General features: G+C 37.7%; 1 pseudogene; it reads left to right on the top strand.

The window, feature by feature from the left end:
• The first annotated feature begins 14700 nt into the window (after nucleotides 1-14700).
• Nucleotides 14701-15562, top strand: LOC101420805 (putative monooxygenase p33MONOX pseudogene; annotated as a pseudogene).
• The last annotated feature ends 4554 nt before the right edge of the window (nucleotides 15563-20116 follow it).

Here is a 20116-nt window from a genome sequence, read left to right as displayed (position 1 = left end):
TTTAGTTTCTGTCTATCTGTGAATATTTTGAACTCTCCACCATTTTTGAATGCCAGCTTTGCTGGATAGTGTATTCTTGGCTGGAAAATCTTTTCTTTTAATGCCTTGACTATGTGATACCAGTGCCTTCTTGCCTCCATGGTTTCAGATGAAAAGTCAGCATTTAATCATATTGAGCTTCCCTTATATGTGATGGTTCTCTCTTCTCTTGCTGCCTTCAGTATTTTTTCTTTCTCCTGAGCATTGGATAATTTGACAAATATACGTCTAGGCGTAGGTTTGTTTGGATTTATACTGTTTGGGATGCACTGCCCTTCCTGGACATGTACATGCATCTCCTTTCAATAGGTTTGGGAGATTTTCACCCATTATTTTCTCTAACAACCCTCTGTACCTTTTCCCTTCTCTTCTACTTCTGGGATGCCTATAATGCATATGTTTGTGCATTTTGGGTTGTCATTCAAATCCCTAAGTCCCTGTTGGATTTTCTCTATCTTTATATCTATCAATTCTACAATTTGTTTAATTTCAGATGTACTGCCTTCCACATCACTATATCTTTCATCTTCTTCTTCAAATATGCTATTATTTGCTGAAAGTATATTTTTGATTTCTTGAATGGTGCTGTTCATCACTGTCATATCTGTTATCTTTTTGCATATGTTTACAATTTCTTCAGTATGCTCTCCAAGTGTTTTCTTAATAGCCTTAATCTCTTCCTTTACTTCATTAAGTTGGTCTGTGATATCTGATTGGAGAGCTTTGATTAGCTGTTCTATCTTCTGCTCTTCCTCCTGGTTTTTTATTTATTCATTGGACTGGGCCATGTTTTCCTGATTATTGGTATGGTTTGTACTTTTTTGTTACTGTCTGGTCATCATTTTACCTTGGTGGTTTTATTCAGTTGATTAGCTTCTCCCTTTAGTTTTGGGGTATTTTAGGTACTGCTTCTGTGTATGTGTTAATTTTTCTCTTTGACACTTTGTTCTTATTCTGTTACCTTGTTGTTGTCTACATTACCTTGAAGGAAAAAGATTAGGGTTAGAGAAAGCAAAAGAGGTAAGAAACGAAAAAGTATAATAGCAGTATTTTTAGTAAATGTTAGCAGAAGAACCGTATAAGACCTAGGAGAATGAATATTAAATTCATGTAAGCAGTGTATAGTTATAGGAATAAGAAAGTGGAATACTTACAATGAAATGGGAAACTGAATATGGAGAAGAATATAGTATGAATTAAAAGGCTAGTGTGATCAGGAGAGAGGGAAAGAGAAAAGAAATGACAAAAGAAAAAAAGTTTCTAAAATATAGAAAACAGAATTTAAGTGTTAGAAATAAAAAGCCAGAAAAATTGGGGGCTAAACAAAGAGCAACAACAGAAGGTGGAATGTAGAAAGACATAGGAAGGAAAAGAGATAGCATTGGTAGCCAAAATCAGTACACACAGAAAAGAGGATGTTGAGGATGAGGAAGCACATCAAACAATAAACAAGTAGGCAGCACCTAACTGAAAAAAGGAAAAAAGAAAGAAAGTAAAAAAAAAGTGTGGTGGCATAAAGAGGAAGGGAAGAGAAGATAACAAGAAAAATAAATACAAGCCCTCAAGCAAGGAGCCAACCAAACAATAAAAAACCAGACTTCCCTCTTAAGCTCTTATGTAGGGAAAGAAAGAGACCCAAGGGAATCTAATACAAGGATATTATCTATGTTTTCCCACTCTCAAAGTATCAGCTAATATTCCAGGGGGCCACTACTGTAAGAGAAGCTGTGAACTGAACCAGAGATCTTGTACAGTCAAGGCTGAAACTCCTCCACTGTGCCAAACCCTCCTTTTTTTTTTTAGATTTATTTATTTATTTCCCTCCCCTCCCCGGTTGTCTATTTGCTGCGTCTTTCAGCGGCACAGGAATCTGTGTCTCTTTTTGTTGTGTCATCTTGTCGCGTCAGCCCTCCATGTGTGTGGCACCATTCCTGGGCAGGCTGCACTTTCTTTCGCGCTGGGCAGCTCTCCCCACTGAGTGCGTTCCCTGCACGTGGGACTCCCTATGCGGGGGACACCCCCGCATGGCACGGCACTCCCTGCGCGCATCAGCACTGCACATGGGTCAGCCCCACACGGGTCAAGGAGGCCCAGGGTTTGAACCACGGACCTCCCATGTGTTAGAGGGATGCCCTAACCACTGGGCCAAGTCCGCCGCCCCAAACCCTCCTTCAGGGTCAACCTGCTCCTCTTTGTAATTAAGTAAACTGATTGGGAATCTGCCCATCCCCCTTTCTCCCTTTTTACTTCCCTCTCTCCCAGGGCAGCAGGAAGCCCATGTGAGAGTTCTCCCCAGAAATTCAAATGGACCCTGGTGAACTAAATCACTATGGAAAATAGTGACTCTCAGTCTCTTTGATAGAGAGCACCCACACTTTGCTGGGAACCTTAAATATGCTCTTGGAAGCCTACCAAGCACTTCCTACTGTTTCTCTCCCTTAGGTGTGTTGCACAGAATTAGTTAATTGCCTGGCCCCGCCTTCTCCCAGAGGTAATCCACAGAGGTTAGGTAAATCTTGCTGCCTCAGCAGATATGCCTCTCTCCTCTTCCTGGTTTTTCCACAAGCCAACTGGTATGCTCTCAAAGCTCAAAAAGGGGGATGCAGATCATTGAACCTGCACTTGTAGGACCCCTCTCCACCCTTCACCAGAACCCCGCACTCTCAGAGTTTTTCTCCTCCAGCTGTGTGACCAGTGAGGTTTGGGGAAAGCCTCAGCTTCTTGGCCTGGGGGAGGGGCAGAAACCTGTGGTTTTACCTTGAGCTATCATTCTTCCTGTTGTGCTCTCTCCAGGTAGATGTCCAGCAGCCTCCTGCTTTGTAAGTCTCAAAACAGCTCACTCAGGCAGGATTTTGTCCCCACTCAGCTGTTTTTTTTGTAGGAGTGATGATATGGGTGCTCTTATGCTGATGCCACCTTGCCCCACCTCCTCCCCTTTATTTTTTATGTAACATATATGTAAGCTAATATCTTTTTTAAAAATAAAAAATACATTTAAAAAAAAAAAGAGTATACCACGGGCCCAGGGTTATGATACATGATATGTACTGGGACAATCAGACAGATAAGGGGCCCCAAAATAGTCAGAAACTTGATAAACAACAAAGTTGGAGAGTTGGAAGACTTATCCATCCCAATTTTAAGACTTATTTAAAAATCTGTGATAATCAAAACAGCATGGTACTGGCCCCAAACAGATATGTAGACCAATGGAACTGAAATAAGAGTTTAGAAATAAACCCTCACATCTATGGCCAATTGCTTTTTGACAAGGGTGTCAAGTCCACTCAATGGGGAAAGAATAGAATCCTCAACAAGTGGTACTGGGAAAATTGGATATCCCCATGCAAAAGAATGAAAGTGAGCCCCTCTCTTATACCATAAACAAAAATTAACTCAAAATGGGTCAAAGACCAATATATAAGAACTTAAAGTATAAAACCTCTAGAGTAAAACACAGGGGAATATATTAAGTGCCTTATATTAGGCAATGGTTTCTTAGACTTTATATCAAAAGTGCAAGCAACTAAAGAAAAAATAGATAAATGGGATTTCATCATTTTTTTTAAATTGTGCACCAAATGGACAATATCAAGTAAGTAAAAAAACAATCTACAGAATGGGAAAAAATAATTGTAAATCATATATCAGAGAAAGGCTTAATATCCAAATATATAATGAATATATATATCTCAACAACAAAAACATAAACAACCTAATTTAGAAATGGGCAAAGAACTTTGAATAGACATTTTTCCAAGGAAGATACACAAAGGACCAATAAACACAGGAAAGAATGCTCAAAATTATTAGTCATTATGGAAAACAAATCAAAACCACAATGAGATACCACTTCATACCCTCTAGAATGGTTACTATTAAAAAAATGGAAAATTTAAATGTTGGAGAGGATTTGAGTAATGGAAATCTTTGTTCATTGTTGGTTTGAATGCAGAATGGTTCAGCCACTGTGGAAACAGTTTAGTAGTTCCTTGGAATGTTAAGTATAGAATTGCCATATGGCTCAACTATCCAACTTCTAGGTATGTACCCAAAAGAACTCAAAACAGGAACTCAAAGAGAGATTTGCACACTGATGTTCATAGTGACATTATTCACAACAGCCAAAAGATGGAAGCAACATAAGTGTCCACCAACAGATGAATGGATACACAAAATGTCATATATACATACAATGGAATATTATTCAGCCATAAAAAAAGAATGAAGTTCTGATACATCAGAACCTTGAAGACTTCATGTTTTGTGAAATAAGCCAGACACAAAAAGACAAATAATGTACTATCTCACATGTATGAAATTATTAGAATATGCAAAATTTTATAGACAGAAACTAAAATACAATTTACCAGGGGCAGGGGTAAGGGTGGGGAATGGGGAATTAATGCTTAATTTGTAGAGAATTTCTGTTTGGGATGACAGAAAAGATTTGGTCGTGGATGGCACTTAAGATAGCACATTTTGAATGTAATCAACACCCCTGAATTGTGTATGAGAAAGTAATTAAATGATTAAATTTAAATTGTGTAGATGTTACCAGAATAAAAAGAATAATGATAAAAAAACACCATAGAACTGCATAACACAATGAGTGAACCCTAAAGTAAACTATTGACTATGGTTAATAATATAATTTTAATAATATTGTTTCATCAATTTTAACAAAAGCACTACACTAATGCAAAATGTTAATGACAGGGAAATCTGTTTATGTGAGGGGGTGTATATGGGAACCCTGTAATTTCTGCATAATTTTTCTCTAAACCTACAACTGCTCCAATTAAAAAGAAAGAAAAAAAGAAATAAACAAGCCAGATGTCAGGCCTTTCCTGCAAGGAATTTCCAGTCTAACATGGCAGGCAATTCTCTAGATATTTGAGCTTTGTGATACCAGCAGAGGAAAAGTAGAAACTATGGTACCCAAAATAATAGCTGCCCAGGCAAGTGTTACCTCTGCTTCAGTGGATGACAGAATATGCAGACGGGTCAAATGGCCTTGATTTGTGATGGTGGGTTGATTCTCCTCGATTAGTCTCTCATCTCTGTATTAAAGAACCTCAGTTAATACAACAACACTGGGCAAGGAATTCATTCAACAATCTACCCGATCACAAGGTTGGTCCTGAGGAAGGGACTCCACCTGACTTACCTGTTAGGGTCCAACTTGCCCCAAAAATACTTTGAAGAGATAATATAAGCATTGTCCATGTAATGCATAATAATGGCCAGGTTTCAATAAAACAGGAAACATGTTTAATGAAAAGTAAACACATTAAAAGAAAATTGTGATTTTGGATTATATCAATACATAGTTTGAGAAAAATGCTCAAGCTAGTAAAACTAATGGTAGAATTTTATGTAATTGTTACCGTAATAAAAATTATTGTGTCAAAATATTATATTATCATGCATGGCGAAAGAAGTAAATTTTCTATGTGATAATGAACAAAGTTACATTGTTTCAGTGAAGATAGTACAAACTTCTTGTTTGAATGTTAAAACACATAGCTCACAAAAGAAAATATTTAAAATGTGTGCCATTATTGAGAGATCTCAATGTCCTGAATGTCCTGAAACTAAATGAATTAAGTTTGGGTTGTCCTATTTAACCTCCTATATTAGTTTTCTGGGGTTGTCATCATAACCACAACCTGTCTGGCCTAAAAACAACAGAAATATCATCTCTCATAGCTCTGGAGGCCTGGAGGCCTGGAGGCCTGGAGGCCTGGAGGTCAGAAGTGCAAAAATCAAGATTTTGGCAGGCTGCATTCCTCTGAAGGCTCTAGGAGAAAATCTATTCCTTGCCCTTCCAGTTTCTAAGGGCTCCAGGTTGTCCTTGGCTTGTAGTTGCCTAACTCCAATCTTTGCTTCCATCTTCATGGACCAACTCCCTTGTGTGTCCGTGTCTCCAATTAGCTGTCTCCTTATAAGGACACTATTCATTGGATATAGAATCCACTTGGACAACCCAGGATTACTTCTTTATCTCAAGATCTTTAAGTTAATTACATCTACACAAACTCTTTTTCCAAAGAAAATAATATTCACAGGGTTCAGGTATTAGGGCATGGATATGTCTTCTTTCGGCCACTTCCTGAGCATCACTTTCCTCATTTCTAAGATACAACCTTAAATAATACCTACCTCCAAAAATCATATAAAGACCCAAAAGGATTATGATGTATGCACATTTTAAAAGCCTAAAGACTTATAAATGCAATTTATTATCCATATTTTTAACTCTTGTGATTTTAGAATGGTTTTCTGTTTTGATTCGTGAGTAAACAATTTTCATATCATATTCTTCCCTTCCCTTCTTCCAAGTAAATCACAAACTAGATTGCCTTGTTGAAAATACTGCACAATTTTGAAGTATTGATATTTAGAATGAGTTTGGTTCCATTTTAAATTTGTCATCCTGACACTCCTGAGCCCCTATAGCTCCTGTTTAACAGTAATCTTTAAAAAATAACTTATATCACTTTGTTTTCTAAGACAGAGTTTCTCAGTCTTTTTGTCTCATTAACACTCCCTTGGAAACCTTTTTAGAGAATTTTTTTCCTTTTCACTTTCCCTTGAAATTTTAATTCCACAAATATACTGTATATATGTCATTGTACTACAAGTATATAAAATTTGTGCTTTACACATAAAATGAGACTTTTTTTTGCCACCCCATCAAAACCAATTTTCACCCTCTTGGGGGCAATATTCACCCCACCATTCATGTTGAGAATGCATGTTATAGGAGAAATACCATTTTAAATTCATGTTCTTCCATTCATATTGTACAAGTCAATATTTGGAAAAGACTTAGGACAATGACGCTTCTGGTGCTCATTAAGTGCTGTTTAAGTATATATCCACTAAATAAATACAAACTGCTGTCAGTTCAGCCATAAACACACCATTAATGCTAAGATGTGTTTTAAAATCATGCTCTCTGAGCTGGAAAAAATTCTGCACATGTACTATAGATATGTGTGTACTTATTTTAAGTTATATGCATACAGTACTGAACACATAGAACATTCATTATACAGCATGCATGAAACAGAAAACTACAGCATAATGAAATTTAAAAAATTAAATAGAAATAGAAATTCTATTATTTTCCTTCGGAACCTCAATCATTTGGGAGGTCTGCCCTACTCGAGAGGACTCTGGTTTATATGCCTAATATTGTAAACGTTCATGTGAAAATAATCTGTTTTAATATAATACTTTGCATTCTCAAGCCATTTTCACATTTTTTATCTTACTTAACCCATATGACCCTCTGTAAGATAAACCAAACAGGTATGATTCTTCCTATATTAAAATGAAACTGAGACACAGAGAGGTCATATGATTTGTAAAAAGGCAGATGAGTGTCAAAAGGCAGAATCATTGTTGAAAGTCACTCCTGATATTTTGTCCATCTTTGCTTGTAATTTCCTCCCCGATATTCCAAATGAATTGGAAAGGATGGTGATTTCCCACAACTACACTAATCTATAGTGATTGCTCTATGAACAAATTTATCCTGAAACTTCTATTGATTCATTAATTCATTCGCTAAAATTGTGTATGCCTGGCAACATTCTAAGCACTGAGAATATACTAGTAAGAAAACAAAAAAACAGACAAAGCCGTTGCCTGATATGGCAAGACAAGCAATAGGCAAAAATATAAGTCATTTGAAAAGTACTATGAAGAAGGTACTTGAGAAAGAACACTGAGTGAGGTGAAATTTGAGCAGAATGGAGATATGCATGAAGAGGGAATCATGTGGATTTCTGAAGGAAGACTATTTTGAACTGAAGGAATATTGAGTGCTCAGAAGAGAATGTGCTTAATATGTTCAAGGGACAGCAAGGAGACCAACACCTGGAGCCAGTAAAAATACAAATCTCCAATGACACAAGTAATAGAAGATAAAAGAGAAGGGAAAAAGAGGAGAAAGGACAAAGATCTTTCTGTAATTTTACATCTTCTCAAATTTAATTCTCACAACCTGTGGGGGAGGTTTTTAAACACTATTCTAATAGATGGTAAATACTTGTCCTAAGCCTTCTCTGATAAACAGAAGCCATAGGTCCAGGCCATTCAGATCCAAAATCCACAAAGATTTCCCACTACTCCTTATGTACACACACAAATACACACACACACACACACACACACACTCAGTCATTTTGCACAAGAACATCATTTACAGAATCCATCCCCAGGCTTGTAAGCTATCTCTCCTTCCTGAATTGTTAACGAGGCATTGGTTACACAAGGCAACACACAGAAAAGCAATCACTTCAGAGGATTGATTTTTTCTTAACTCTTAAATCAGTTTTTTGTTGCTGGGTAGACAAAATCTGCACTACAGCTAATCAAGTTTTTGGGTTAGTGGAGTTAGTATGGGCCCCATCTCCTGATCTCTTGGGAGGAGTATATACTCAATCTCTGCACTCAAAAACTGAGCCACACATGCACATGGAAGAAGAAAATGCCTTAAAATTACTGTAACCCTTGTAACAAAACTGATGAATTACATTGTGGAGGAGGCTTTCAGGTTCTTCTTCAAATTCCACTTACTCATCCTTTGCAATGATTTATAGCATGCTATTCTGTCAGTTTTTCTATGTGACAGTTTATATGCAGGGTGACCAGCTACCCCAGGTATCCCAGACTGAAGGGTTTTCCAAGATGCAGGACTTAGTGCTAAAAGCAGGAAAGGGCCCCTTGAGCAGGCAGAATTGTCTACCCAAAACAAGCATTCTTCAAGAGTAAAGGCAGGAGATAAAGTGTAGATGGAGGCAGATGAAATGATAGCACAAGTTAAAAACCAGTCTTTGAGAGATAGGACAAAGTAGGTAAAAGGGCCACACCCACTAGTTTTATGTATAATGATCTGGAGCCATTCAGTAGGAGAAAATAGGCTCACACCTTCAGATGCACGAAAGTATCCCAAACCACAGCAGAACACAAATACCAAATTTATTTTAGTTAGTAGAACAGGAAAATATAAAAATTCATTTATAAAGTTTCCATTCAAATTATTAACCAAGTTGAAGTTGAATTGCTTTATTGAAAGGAGATGTTTTAGTTAATTGCAAAGATTTCTCTTATCAAATATCACATTTTTCAGTGATAATAGATAAATGAGGTGCAACTGAAATACAATATACTGGAGACTGCCCATAAGAAAACTACTATTCCATGCTTTGGGGCCATTGGTTGTTCTTCTAGGCTTCTGCTACTTTGAGCACTAGGGGGATAATTTATTAAATAATATTCTTGTAGGAGGAAAGAATAAAAAAAGACATCTGTTTCTCCAAGGGTGTCTTATTGACCACATCAGTTATCATTTACTTAGCAGTAAAATCTACTCCCACATACGATTTAAAAGAGAGAAAAGGTAATTCCATCTGATGGAAAATTGGCATAGATCTTGTCAGTCAGAACATATATATATTTGTTTTGTTTTTTGTTTTTATCTTTAAAGAAGCTTTATATTGCATAAATGTTACATCAAAAATATAGGGGATTCTCATATGCCCCACCCATTTCCCCTCCCACATTTTCCCCAATTAATGTCTTTCATTAGTGTGGTACATTTGTTACAATTAATGAACATGTATTGAAGCATTGCTACTAACCATGGTCTATTGTTTACATTATGGTTTACACTTTGCACCACAAAATTTTACAGATTTTGACAAAATGTGTAATGGTCAGTATTCATCATTTTAATGTTATGCAGGACAAATCCAATATCCCAAAAATGCCCCCATGTTACACCTATTTTTCCCTCTCCCTCTCTTCAGACTTCTGGTGGCCACTGCCTTTATATTAATGATACAAAGCTTTCCATTGCTAGAATAAAAATATGTCTAATTTTGTACATAGTTACATTTCCTCCCCTATGTTTGTTTGTCCCTCAATCTTGAGGATTCTGGGGTGATGATGTCAACTCTGTTTCTGACTGAGAGGGGGCTTAGAGCCAATGGGTCAGATGGATAGAACTGTCTTGCTTGCAATTTAGATACCCTCTGTTTTGAGGGATGGACGTAGTCCGTCTTCATCCTTTTGTTAGTTGTTTTGGGCAAGTCCAGTGAGCTGGAGAGTAGGTGTTGCAACTGCTGAGATTCAGGACTCAACCAGCATAAGAAGAGGTGGAAGATTTAAGTCTCTGGGATATATATTTAATGAGCATAGTACTATAGTGTAGGGAAATTATAAATGAGACTAACTCTATTTGATTAGGGAGCATATATTCCAAGGTAAGGCCCACAGACAAGGTGCTGAACTAATGAGGTTATCTATCTGCCTATAGTGTCTAGATGTCTCTAGAACCCTCAGGAGCCATGCTGTCTGAGGCATTGTTTACTGTGGTAAACAAGGAAATCCTGCTGAGATGTACATAAGTGTAACCTCTGGAATGACCTCCTGACTCAGTTTGAAATCTCTTAACCATAAAAACTCATTTGAATTTAACATATCCCCCTTTAGGTCAAGGTCTTTTCCAAATGCATCACTAGTTCACACTTGGTAATAATCCCTCAGTGCCAGGGAAGCTCATCCCTGGGAGTCATGTCCTAAACTGTGGGGAAAATAGTGTATTTATATGCTGAGTTTGGCTTAGAAAGAGGTCATATTTGAGCAACAAAATGGCTTTCAGGAGGTAACTCTTATGCAACATATAATACTAGGCTAAGTTTCCATTTCACAAAAACAAGGTTCATAAGTACAGCCATCAGTATTAAGGGTCTGGCATAATGGTCTGTCCTCCTTTGCTAGGCAGTGCCCATGTACTTAGGGGATTCTTGCTGCTCTATTAGAGAATGTAGCAGGACTTCCCAAGATGGGAATTCAATATTATTTCAGCTACAGTGTGGGTTTATACTCACTGAGACAATAACCCATGACCACTTGAACATATTTATTTCCTGTAAAGGCATGTTGCAGGCATACTCCTCCCCACAAATCCCCCCATCACTGACACCCCACACCAGTGATCCTCCCCTGCCACAGCTGTGACCCTTCTGCCATCCAAAACCTCCTCAAAAAGAAAGCCAAAAAATAAATACAAATAATAAGAAAATAAAATTATTATAATAAAAATAACAAAATACAAAAATTAAAAATTTAAAAACTTAAAAAGTATCAGTGTCTTTCTTCACCATAAGATCTGTTTTCTTTTATGTACAGTGACAATTTCTTGCATATGTTCCCCCATGTCTTATTTTTGTTTGTATTATTGTCAAAGAAGCTTTAGATTACAGAAAGTCACATAGAAAATATAGGGGATTCCCTTATACACAACCCCTCCCCCTCTTCTACTCTCCTAATAGTTACATTTTAAATGTTTGTGGTATACATTTGTTACAATTTTGTACAAGTATTGAAGCATTGCTACTAACATGGTCAATGGTTTACATTTACATAGGTTTTGACAAAATTTAAAATGGCCTATATCCACTATTGCAAGTTCATGAAGAATAATTTCAATGCCTTAAAATATTTTTGTGGGCTCTAAAAATAGTTATTGCAAGTGGTCTAATTTTAGATTTATGCTCTATTTTAATTTTTAAAGCATATACATTTTTGTCAAAAGGAAATATTTTTTAGGAAGGTTTCAGTGAACTCTTCAGAATAATTAGAAGAGAATATTTTTAGCTATATCAATAATTTAATAATGGCATATTTTAAAAGTAATTTATTACTGAAAAGTCACTTCATATATATTATTTCAATCTCCATAATGCTATAATAGAAGTGTTATTAACTTTATTTTATAAATTCAGTCATTTTTAGGAAGAGCAATAAATTATTACCTATGGCACTTTTCAAACGATTAGTTTATTTAATCCTTTGTATAATCTGTTGAGTCAGGAATTACTAATCCATTTTACAAATAAGGAAACTGATGTTTGGGGAAATTTGCTTCTTATCTTGTCAAAAATCCAAACTCTGTATTTCCCCTTTGTATTGCTCTGCTTCCAAGTAACTTGTTAAGAAGTCCTTGCCAAATTGGTGGATTTCAAACATTGATCTAGCACTAAGGCCAGTTTTTTTTCTGGTAAGAAAATAAAATTAATTGTTATTTTTTTTTAAAACAATAAATGAGCATGCATAGACTTCCAAATGCAAAAATAAACCAAAAAAAAAAAATCTGATCTTGTCTGCACACAATAAAATTTACATATAAAATAATCACTAAGTGCATCAAAATGGTCTTTGAAATTTACAATTTTATGTTTTTATCTTGTAGTAATAGACAATCATTTCTTTTAACCCTGTAACAAATATTTATTGCACATTAATTATGTGCCAGGATATCTATCCTAGGACTGAGATTTGAAGGTAAGCAAACAACCTCCCACAGCCAAAACTCTTACAGTCTATGTGGTGTGGCTCCAATTTTCTGGCTCCCCCTTCTGTTTACACTGGGAATCAGGGTTTAAAACTAACCAGGCAGCCCTGGCTGACTGGAGATGATCATCCAACAGACATTTACATTAAGATTTAGCTAGAGTATTTTTTTATGTGAAATAACAACCAGGACAAAAGAATGAGATTCTGTTGGCACTTTATATATCATTTCACAAACCTGTGAGCAATGTATTATTACCATGATGTTACAAAGGAGGGAAATTACACAGATGCTAAGTAATGGAAACAGGATTTGAATAAGAGATATTGACAATAGATTATTACAATACAGAATGATAAGGCTTCATATAGAGCTATACAGAGATTGTCATGGGAGCACAGAATACAGGAAATATGATTAATTCAACAAAAGGTCTATTTTCAGCATCACTATACTGCCTATTGTACAGACTAGATTTTGCCTATGTAGAAGGTCAACTGTGGAAATGTCTCATTATGCAAATGAGAACACTCACCATTGAGTTGCTAGATTGCTGATTCATAAAATCATCTTTAACAATGCAAAATTTGCTGAAGTTTAAGTTGAGGAGGTTTATCTATAGCTTAATTGATAAATGGTTGTAACTAAGGTTTAGTCCTAAGGACCAAATCTGAATATTAGATAATAATTATATAGAGTCCTTGGGCCTTGTTTTAATTTCCCCGCTGCTAAAACAAATATCATTCAAGTGGTTGTCTTGTCACAGGAATTTATTGGCTAGCGATTTTGAGTTGAAAAATCCAAAATCGAAGTGCTAGCAAGGCAATGCATTCTCCTCCAAAGACTGGCATTTTGGGCTGGGTGCCAATGATCCTGGGAGTCCCTTGGTTTTTGGTCATAGAGATGTCCTTCCTTCCTCTTCTAGGTTCCATTGACTTCCAGCTGCTGGCTCTTCCCTGTGGCTTTTCTCTTTCTGTGCCCAATTTCCTTTGCTTAGAAGGGCTTCAATCATATTGGATTAAGGCCCACCCTCATTCAAGTTGGGTACACCTTAACAAATAACACCTTCAAAGGTGGTATTTACAAGTGGTTCACATGCACAGGACCAGGGACAGGGACATAAATGTACCTTTTGTAGGGTACATGATTCAATCCTCAACAGTCTTCCCCCGGGAACACAAAAAGACATGATCTTCCCACATGCAAAATACAGTCATGTGGTCATAACATCCTCAAATCGTAAAGCCATCTTATATCAATGTTAAGTTCATAATCTCAACAAAATCAGCTATGGATGTGGTCAATCCTAGGGCAAAATTCTTCTCCAGTTACGGACCTCCGAAACCTAGAAAACAAATTATCTTGATTCCAATATACAATGGTGAGGTGGTCATAGAATAAACATTACCATTCCAGAGAGAAGAAATGGAAGGAAAATAGGAGTTGCAGGTACCAAACAAAACTGAAACTTGGAAGGGCAAATTCCATTAGATCTCAAGGTCTGAAAGCCACTTATGGATCAAATGTTTTGTCCTCTGGGTCTGATGGAGCAGCAAAATCACCACTTCTAAGTACTTGTGCAGCACCCATGCTCTCCCCAAATATTGGGATGAAGGTCCCACCCTCTCCAAATATCAAGATGGCAGCTAGGCTCTCAGAAAATGCTGACCACAGGACCCAACATCTCTGAACATTAGCGTGGCCACAATCTTCCTGAACAAAGCGACACAAGGCTTACCTCCTCCAAGCTCAGGAGTGGACACACCCTTTCCACACATGTGGGTGGGCTTGCTGTCTTGACTCAAGGAGATCTTTCTGGTCCAGAATTTCACAACCATCATTATGCTCCTAAAGCCATTCTTCCTTCAATTTATCTCTTCTCTGTCCTTTCATGTCAAGACTGTCAGTGGTTCTGCTCATATAAATTTTACAAAAACCTTGTCAGCAGCTGGCACAAGATCACCTATAGCATGGCTTGGGACTGGACTGAGACTCAGCCTCTAGAGAGATGTGGGTCCTTGGAACCTCTTTAGTGCTGGAGTTCAGGGTGCAGGCAACCCCGTAGTGATGGAGAAACAGAAACCATGCATGGGCTTTTTCTGTGAAACTTTGTAATTTACAGCAGCTGGACAATGTTCCTCATTAATATCTGTCTGTCAGTATAATCTCACATCATTTCACTCTGGTGGCAGGGACTCAGCTCTGGAATTCTATCTAGAAAAGCATCAGGATCCCAGTCTTTCAGTTAATCAGAAGCACATGTTCTTGACCCTTGTAGGTCTCTAGGCAAGATGTCCCTGCCCATTTGAATGTACCACTGGGCATTCAGCTATGACGATGCCTTGAGGATTTTACACTCATGACTTCTCCTCCATCAGACATGGGCAGCATGCCCTGGAAGCTCGTGATTCCAGAGTGCAAGTATCAGCACCTTGCCAAGGTGCAAGAAGGAGAGGCCAGTGTATTCTCCCCTACTGTGACCCTGTCACTGGCCACTGGCAGTGTGGATGAGGTCCAGTAGTCAAAGCTAAAGCTACCCATGTCATCATGAGTTCTCTGATCACAAAACAGAGCCAGGAGAGCATTCAACATTTTGAGAAATAGGCAGGGCTGAGAGAAGGTAGCTACATACCCCATAAGAGCCTTACAACCAAGGACACCAAGAACCTTCAAATGGCAGAAGCACACCACAGACTCATGCTACAGAGCGGAGAGATAATTAAAGAAGAGAAGCAGCCTGCATCAGCTCAGCCTACTAGAAGCAGAACCCCCCACTCTTCTCCTAAGCAGAAATCCAGAGGCTGGTTCACTTCCAGTTCTTCCACAGCGTTACCTGGCCCATATTGTAGCATCATGGATTCTGAAAGTGCAGATGAGGACAGAAACTCATCAGAAAAATGAAGCCTCTTTGGCCCAAAATCCCTCCAGAAATCTGATTTGGGAGGCTTGGCCACCCAGACCTATAGAGGAGCACAGAAGCCCTCCCCAATGGAATGGATCCATGTCTAGGCCACCCGCATGGCTGAGGACCCAGCAGTCTTCAAGCCACCCAAGATGAATATGCCAGTGATGGAAGGGAAGAAAACATCAGTGAGGACCCATAATCTCAAACAGCATGACTTGAACATGCTTACACCCACTGGGTTCTAAAGTACTTTTTATTTCAGGGACTTTGGATAGAGGGTATCTTGCTCCCCACCCCCATTTTACCTTGGCTCTGACACAGGAAAGGTAAATTTTTTAAGAACCCATTAAACTGAAGCTAGAGTTGCAAACACAATTTACTTTTGAGAAACATTAGCACAAAGCTTGTCTTCATTGTGTGGAAGAAGCCATTTCATACTACTTTAGTAGTTAGACTAACTGATCTCAGCAATGATGTACCTTACCTATTTGGGTACCATTTACCCTAGATAAGAACTTCATTACTTTCTAGGTAAATAATGTTTGTGATGTTCCAAAACCCACATTTCTTGATTCCTTTACCACTAGCAATGGGAGTATTAGCAAATCATGGCATAGTGTGTGCTCACTGACTAGTCCAACAACTCTGGCCCTCTTGATGCCATGCTGTTACTGTGGTCTGGGCTTGTCGATGAGGGGGACCTAAGATCTGTTTGAGATATCAGTACAGCTAAAAGCCAGTCTTGGCAGGGACCTCTCTTCCTATTGTTGAAACCTGGCTCTCTTGGCCTTTTGGGGAGACCTAAGGAATCACTGCATCCTGCAGCCAGTGCTTCCCACAGTTCCTCTTGAGTCGGTGCTGTGGAAGGGATGTTTCCTTTTGTTATGTCACAGAGCAAACACTAGGTCTCTCATATCTTTTCTTGCACTTTAAAGTGAGATTAATTTTAATTTAACTCCAATTTGGCTGAAAATTTTCTAAGGCAAAAAAAAAAAAGAAAGAAATTAAGTGTACTGGTTTTGTATAGATCAATGGCCATTTAAGCTTTTTTAAAGTCAAGAAGATGGTAACCACAGTTATATTATGGTCTTGGGGTTTGTGAGAAACTGTTGTCACTCAGTTCTGATTTCCTCATTCAACCCAAGACATGAAATCATTTTTCCTGGAGCATGGAGGAAAATGGAGGAAATTAAGACTTTCTATATGAAAGCATTTTTCCCCAAAATGAGCATCAAACCTTTATACACATACCATACCTTACTGAAGAGAGGAAAGAGGAAAAGTACCTTTTTATTTCTTCCCACTGTTACATGTTCAGTCATTGTCTTGAGCCGTGTCTCAAATGCCTGATGTTTTATGTTTTGGATATTATCTTGTCTACATCAGGAGCTGACTTTTCCATAGTGAGATCCAGTATGAGAAGAACAATTAATTTATTTGTGTCTTCTGTTATGCTTGTTTCTCTTAGTTGTCCTGACAATGAAAAGTCTCACTACTTTCAAAGAAAGTACAAAACCCCTGTCAGCTTTACATGCAATTCAAGAAGATCCAAACCATAAGGCAATAGTACTTTTCACAGGTCCTTCCTGGATAATTGCATTTCCAATCCTAATTCCCACTGAAAAGGTGGACTGGATCCATGTTCATTTCATTTAGGTTTCATCAGTTAAACCCTCATGTGGAGCCCTGTCCTCTGGGGGCTCACTTCCCAAAAGCTCAGGTAAATCCTTGGTGGAACCACTCTTAGCCCTAGTTTCAGAGCACACAATCTGGATAGGCTGAGAATTTTCAAAACCATCAATTTCTAGTTTCATTGTGCTTAAGAATTCAGTTCTTAGCATGTCTCTTTCCTCTCACATTTTGTTATTCAGTTACAAGAAGAAACTCAGCTACACCTTGTGCTTGGAAATTGTTTCACTTAAATATCCAAGTTCATGTTTTCAAGTTCTGCCTTGCATCCAACATCAGAACACAATTACACCAAATTTTCTGCCACTTTATAACAAAGGTCATCTTTTCTCCATTTTCCAATAACACAGTCATCATTTCTTTCTAAGGCCTCATCTTTAATTCCATATTTCTACCAAGAGTCTCTCCAAAGCAGTCTAGACTTTTTCTATCAAGCATCTCACAATTCTAGCCTCTACCCCTTATACAATTCCAAAGCTGTTTCTACATTTTTAGGTATTTGCCATACCAGCATCCTACTTTCCCATACCAAAAGCTGTTTTAGTTTCACAGATGTTAAAACAAATAACATACAGTGTGTTGGCTTAACAAGAGGAAGAATTTTGAGGCTAGAAGAAGTCCAAAATTGAGGCATCACCAAGGCAATGCTTTCTTCCTGAAAACTGTGGTGATCTTGGACTGGCTGCCAGTGATCTGGCTTTTCCATCACATGGCGATGTCCTCTCCTTTCTCTTCCAGGCTCTGTTGACTTCCAGTTTCTGGCTGCTCCCTGTGGCTCTTTTATTTGTATCCAATTTTCTCTGCTTATGTGGATTTTAGCTATATTGGATTAAGGCCCACTCTCATGCAGTTTGGGCACATCTTAACTGTCAAATGTCCTATGTTCAAATGGGTACACAAACAGGACCAGGGGTTCGTACCTGAATATATCATTTTTGGGGAATATGTCTCAATCCCCAAAATATCTGGAGAACTATGTTTTGATGACCCTTACCAAGGGTTTATTTTTTGTTAGTATCAAGTCAGTACTAAAAGTCTTGCTTGTTTTGAATAATTCTGAATATTTTTAGTCTGGGAAAGTTCATCCTAGTCAACCCAGACATTTGAATGGCTAAATGACTGGTCAATGGAACAAGGACCATACAAACTCATCTGAACACCTAAGTTGAGAAATTAATGCTATTTACTTGCAGAACTGTGCCTTGATAATGTAACGCTGTTCCTTGCAACATAGCTCATACTGGGGTTTCAGTGATTTTGGAGGAATGAATAAGTGCTGCCACTATTAAAACCTCTGCAATGCCAAATTCTTTCAGCATCTTGAGGCTTTGTTGAAGCACTCATGATTTTACAACTCATAACCATGTAAAGTCAATGATGCCAGGCTTGTATATTTGGTCGATAATTTTATCACCATTACCTAGAAGGTAGAAGACACTTGGTTAATATCTGTTGTATGGATGGATGAATGGCCCTTCACATGCATCTCCTTTCGAATGCTCTGTAATTTTGGAAAGATAGCCTAGAAAGGATTTTTTTTCTTACAAGTAGAGAAGCTAAAGTCAAGAGAGTGCATGCATTTGCCTAAAATCTTATAGGAAGTTTGTGGAAACCAGACCATGACAATCACCCTTGAGTGAGGGGCAACTGAGTCAGCTTTTTTCAACTTTCAGTATCCATTACTGTACCTTGCACTTAATACATGTCCCATAGATACTTGCTAAATGAATTGCCATATGTTCTTGGCAAGGATTTCTTTTGATTTATAAATCTGGGACAGCTGGATATTTTTTCTGGTTTCCTCTTTTTAAAATTTCCCTCTTTTTACTAATTCTGGCAAGAGCTTTGGAAATATTCATTCCGTGAATTCAGTTTAAAGTCTAGAACTACTTTCAGATGATTTTAATCAGCATGATGTTTGTTCTTTAAAATAACAATTTTGTTTTCACAGTTCATATAAAATTTCTTTCCACATTGATACCAGTATATGGATTAGATATACTAGAAAGGATGGTGTGTTAGTTTCCCAGATGCCAAAATGAATACCACGCAACATATTGACTTAAACAACAGGAATTTATTGGCTCACAATTTTGAGGCTAGAAGTCCAAAATGAAGGTGTCAGCAAAGCAATGCTTTCTCCCCAAGATAGTGGTGCTCTGGGCCTGGTTGCAGGTGATCCTTGATCCTTGGTTTTCTTGTCACATGGCAATGCACATGGTGATGTCTTCTCCTTCACTTCCCAACTTTCCATTTCTTTTCCTTCGTATGACTTTCGCTTCCTTTGTCTGAATTTCAATCTGCTTATAAAGGACTCCAGTAATTTGGATTGAAGGCAAAAATAATTCTCTTGGCTGTACCTTTAACTAAAAATAACATCTTCAAAAGGTCTTATTTATACCCACAGGAATGAATTAAGGTTAAGAACGTGTTCGTCTGGGGTATGTAATTCCAGATGGAAATGAAACATTAGTCTGGAACCCAGATTGACCTTTGTTTTTGAAGGGGTTTCTTACATAAGCCAGGCCATTTAGACTTTATTAGCATCATTTTATAAAAGAAAAATGTGAGATTAAAAGCTTTGCTCAGGAAAGGTGGGGAAATTGGTGGAAAATCTACTTAGGTTCAATTTGGCTTAAAGTCCCATGCCTAAAAAAATAAAAAAATTAAAAAAGTCCCATGCCTTTCACATCATGTTCATGTTCCCACTCATCCTAGAAATGGCATTGTGTTTAATGAGGGAAAAAAAAACAGGATTTTTCTTGGTCTTGAGCAGTTGCTGTTTGTTGTGCACATTGCTAGATATTCTTGCTATCTCAAGAAACAAAGCAGACAAGAATCATATTCTTTAAATCAAGTTATGGAAGAGATAAACTTACCATCTGGTGCTGGAGATAGGAGATGCACAAGCAACACATAAAAAAACTGATCGTTAACCTTGTGTCAATGACTATGAATGAAACAATCAGAATACAAAAATAGAAAACAATACTGGGTACCTGCTTGGACAGGACATCCATTCTTATACCCTTGTACATAACTCTGAACAAACAAAATGTTAAGCTTAAATAGTGTATTCATTCTCTGGTTACTAGTCTGTCTTTGATAAA

The sequence above is a fragment of the Dasypus novemcinctus genome, chromosome 1 (genome assembly GCF_030445035.2).
Source record: "Dasypus novemcinctus isolate mDasNov1 chromosome 1, mDasNov1.1.hap2, whole genome shotgun sequence".
NCBI classification, from domain to species: domain Eukaryota; kingdom Metazoa; phylum Chordata; class Mammalia; order Cingulata; family Dasypodidae; genus Dasypus; species Dasypus novemcinctus.
This window is presented reverse-complemented; position numbering and strand designations above follow the sequence as displayed.